Raw genomic sequence first — 4980 nt, 5'->3', positions numbered from 1 at the left:
CAGCTGGACAAGGCTGTAGAAGGTCCTTAACCCATCAGCGAGACCAGTATCTGCTTCATTGTGTAAGGAGGAACAGGATGAGCACTGCCAGAGCCATACAAAATGAAGCAGACTTCATGAGGGTGGCCTGAGGGCCCGATGTCCTCTAGTGAGAACTGTGCTCACTGCCCAGCACCATAGAGCTCGATTGGCATTGAACACCAGAATTGGCAAGTCCACCACTGGCACCCTGTGCTTTTCACAGATCAGAGAAGGTTCAGCCTCAGCACATGTGACAGGCATGAAAGGCTCTGGAGAAACCATGGAGAATATTATGCTGCTTGTGACATTGTTCAGCATGACCATTTTGGTGGTGGGTCAGTGATGGTCTGGGGAGGCATATCCATGGAGCATGCACAGACCTCTACAGGCTAGACAATGGCACCCTGACTGCCATTAGGTATCGGGATGAAATCCTTGGACCCATTGTCAGACCCTACGCTGGTGCAGTGGGCCTGGGTTCCACCTGGTGCATGACAATGCCCGGTCTCATGTCGCGAGAGTACCCCAGGACACCATCCGTTGTCTCATTGGGAGCATGCCTCGACATTTTCAGGCATTCATACAAGCACGTGGGGGCTACACAAACTAATAAGTACCATTTTGAGTTGCTGTAATAAAATTTCAGTAAAATGGACTAGCCTGCTGCATAATGTTTTCACTTTGATTTTTAAGGTGTCTTTGAATTCAGTCCTCTGTAAGTTGATAGTTTAAATAGATTGTGTAGTTACAGAACAATTCAATTGTCATGGGCAGTCTTAGCGATAGTGTACACTGGCAGTGCATATTTAGCTGTGGTATTTTTAATTTTTTTTTATTTAGCTTGACTTACATACCACAGCTGCACATTAATCTTATTCATTGCAGCTTAAATAAATATTTTTTTTTAGTATAGCAGCAAAACACTTATGACCAGCTTATACAAAATGCCCAGTGCAGGCTGTCCCTGTTCTTGCTGATACAAAACTGTCCCTCCATCAACCATTGTTTAGCAAACTAATTAAGAATGAAGAGACCACAGATGATGCAGCAGTATAAAACTAGCCAGTTGGAAGAGTTTTAATTAGCAAAACTGGGCCAAAATGCACTAGAGACACAATGCGCAGGCAGGTGTTTTACAAGAATTAGGAGACCACAGATGAAAAAACTTGCCAGCAGCAGGACAGTCTTGCACTTAGGAAGTGCTACTGAGATTAGTGTATGGCCTGTAGGCACTGTCTGGTTTTCTAAAGTAGACCTAATTCCTTACTGATTGTCCTGGAGATAGCAAAATGCTGTTTATCATAGAGAATTTAGGGATGGGAAAGACATTTTTTTAAATCTTAAGGCCTCTTGTACACCTGAAAATGCTCAGTTTTCAGAAATGCATGTGTTTTTTTTTTTTACTGATCTAAATGCAGCCCATTGTTTTCAATGTGCCTGTACTCACAGGCCCATAAACATGATCTGCATATTGATCAGTAAAACAAAATACAGAATATATAATAGTTCAGTACAAGTACAGAGCCAGTCAGTATTTTTGCATGTATGCTTTCAAATACTCACAAATATGTGCAAATACTTGCAAATGACAGGCTTCCTGCTTGTGTGTGCATACTTGCAAATGCTTGAAAGTGGTATATAGTCCATCCTCTAGTTTTTTTCTGCCAGGAATATCTTATACCTATATATATCACTATAGAGTGCCAGAGGCCTAATGCTGCTGATGTTTTGCAGGTTATTTAAAAGAGAAATAGGGCCAAATACATTTTGGCCTTACTTCTTCTATGGATAACAGGAGTGCCCTTCGTTCTACACTCCTGTGACCTGCTTTAGTCCGCTGTTGGCTGACATGATTCAGCTGGTCCAGACTCTGGAAAGATCTCAATTTTAACACTTGTCTGTATTTTTTTTTCTCGGGCAGTCCATATTTGGGGAAAGGCAGGCAGGCTATGGCCATGGTATTCTATATTTGATTTTTTTTCTGCTACTTGCCCTTCCTCCTGACTTAAGCTTCCCTCCTGCATTTGCTACTGCCTGCTTGCTCTTCCCCTTGTGTGATGGAAGGGCAGGTATCCTATGCTAGGTTTCCCCCATGCAGCTCTGCTTCCAGTCTCCTGCATATAGAGAAATCAACACGTTAATAAAAAAATTAAACTAGCTGCTGAGTGCTTGGCAAAGCAGAGGAACTGCACATGTACCTGGCCCCTGTCTTGTGCAACCACCACACTAAGACCAAATAAATCAAGATCAAATAAAAATAAAAATATGAATACATATGGAAATGTAAAAGAAATATAAAAATTCTGAAACAGAGGCTGAAAATCTGACATTCTGGGGCAATTTAGGCCAGAAATTTTCACTAGATTTTATGGGAGGGGTTGCAGCACAAACACCTTGGGCAAAGTGGGGCTCAGACCACAATGGGGCTCAAACCACTGGAATTGGTGGTGATTAGAGTCTAGGTTTTTTGCAGCTCCAGATGGCAGCTGATGCCCATGTACAAATATTTGTGGCTATGTCTCTCAAATAATATGCTACAATGTTTATTTCAAGATAAAACTTGCCTTATCTCTTCCTCATATCTTGCAACCTAACCAAGCTGCTTACATACTGTCCACCCACTGAATAATATTTTTTCACTCAATTTTTAATTGCAAAATAAAACCTGCCTTTCTATCAATTCAAGTGCTATGCTTTAATCCCTCCTTTCCTCTGGGGATGTCCACTTCGTTTCCCCAATGGGGATGGCCACATAGAAATGTTTTGGCCATGCGTTTTTTCCACCAAGGAAAACTTCTCTCCAGAGAGGCTCTTAATGTGAAGTTAGCTCCATTCATTTTGCCACACTGGGCTTACCTCCAAATTTACCATTTCTTGCTTACTAGGTGCACTACGGCTATGTGGACTAGACCCCTGTCAACCTTGGAATCTCTCTGCACGCGCACTTCACCCCAAAGATACCTTATTTCCACGTTATATTCCTCCCTACTGGACAACTCTTTGGCTTTTACAAGCTCAGCTTGTGTGCATTGGTCCAGAGATCTGGATCTCAACTTTTCGGAAGAGGACTGGGAGGCCATCTGCATGTACATTCATCAAGGTTCGTCCAACACTGCTATTCAGGAACATAGATACAAAATCTAAACTTGAAGATATCGTACGCCTTCCTTACTGCACAATATTTACCCCTTGGTCTCTAATCTGTGTTGTCGATGCGGAGAGGCTTAAGGGTCCATGCTCCACTTATGGTGGACATGTACCCGTCTACAGCCTTTTTGGATCCATGGCCAGGAGATAATTAGTAAGGTAACGACTTATACATTGGAGTTTACCCCAGCACAATTTTTACTCCATCACACTACACTTACTAAGAGAGCTTACAATAAATCTCTAGCGATGCACATGGTTAATGTCATTGGCGTAGCACATCTACCCCCACGGTGTGGGAATGGTTCAACAGAATCGACGGGATGGAGGAGATGGAGGAACTGATTCACGATACTCAAGATAAAATGTCATGTTTCACCACCATCTGGGCTTGTTGGCTGGATTTCAAAACATCTGCAGAATACAGATCTCATCTATAAACTGGGTTGTAGCGCCTTTTGTCTGGGTATCTTGGTGCAACTTCTGTTCTTAATTCCATCGGATCTAGGAACGTGGGGTTGGCTGCAATTACACGTTTTCTTTCCAGTGTTTTTCCATTTTTGTGCCAGAGTTTTTCCGGCATTTAGCTGTGTATAGCTGGTTGTTAAGGAATGGACTGGCAAGCTGGCCACCCGCAGTTGGGTTCCCCGCTGACAGTTGAATGGATGAAAAAGAATTGCCGGCAATTAAACTTGAAAAAAAAAAACAGCTTGGAGGTTTTTGGGCTCTTAAGGTCTGGTATGGATTTTGAGGGGGACCCCATGCCAAAATAAAAAAAAAATGGCTTGGGGGTCCCTGCAAAATCCATACCAGAACCTTATAAGAGCATGCAGCCTGGCAGGCCATACCAGGCCACATGCCCTCAACACGGGGAGGGTGCTTTGGGGTAGGGGGGCTCCCCCCTCAAAGTACCTTGTCCCCATGTTGATAGGGACAAGGGCCTCTTCCCCACAACCCTGGGCAATGTTTGTGGGGGTTTGTGGTTGAGAGGCTTATGGGAACAACAAGGGTGCCCCCCAGATACCACCCCCCCGATGAGAATGAGTAGAAGTACATTGTACCCCTACTCATTCGCCAAAAAAGTGTCAAAAATAAATAAAAGCACAGAGACAGTTTTTGACAAGAGTTTTGCACCAGATGCTGGCTCTTGCCATCTGGCATGGCATATGGACTGGTATGGTTTAGGTTTGCGGGCTCCCTCTTCCCTTTCCTAGCCTTCCAGACTGCATGTTTGGATAAGGGTCTGGTATGGATTTTGGGGGGACTTCCACACTATACCAGACCTAAGAGTCTGGTATGTTTTTGGGGGGCCCACATTTTTTTTAATTTTGGCCCCAAAGGGCCTGGTGTGTATTGAGGGGAACCCCATGCTGTTTTTTTTCTCAAGTTTAATTGCCAGAAGTTCTTTTGTTTACACTCAGCTGACAGTGGGGAACACCACTAACTTCTGATGAGTCATCCATTGTTAAGAACGCATACCAGCTATTCACTGGTTATTAAGGAAGCTGGCGGCCGTCCGCTATGAAAAAAAAATTGTGGAAACCGGATCTTAGCAGCAGTTAGCAGAGTTTAGCAAAATTTAGGAGCGTTCAGTGTTTTTTACTGCTGGCAAATCGCTCCTGCTGGCAAATCTGCTCCTAGAAGCTGAAGCTTCAAATATACTGCTAAACTAACATAGTGTGCATGGACACATACTTGTAGGATAACACTATTTGCTTCTAGAGGCAAGAAATAAAAAGCTGCTGCTAGAAGAGTTTTTTTTAAGCTAGCATACATGGAACCTCCATGCACTGTCCAAGCATGTAATTGAAA

This window comes from Staurois parvus, unplaced genomic scaffold, assembly GCF_062004578.1.
Source record: "Staurois parvus isolate SC_StPar_1 unplaced genomic scaffold, SC_StPar_1.0 ptg000850l, whole genome shotgun sequence".
Taxonomy (NCBI): domain Eukaryota; kingdom Metazoa; phylum Chordata; class Amphibia; order Anura; family Ranidae; genus Staurois; species Staurois parvus.
This window is presented reverse-complemented; position numbering follows the sequence as displayed.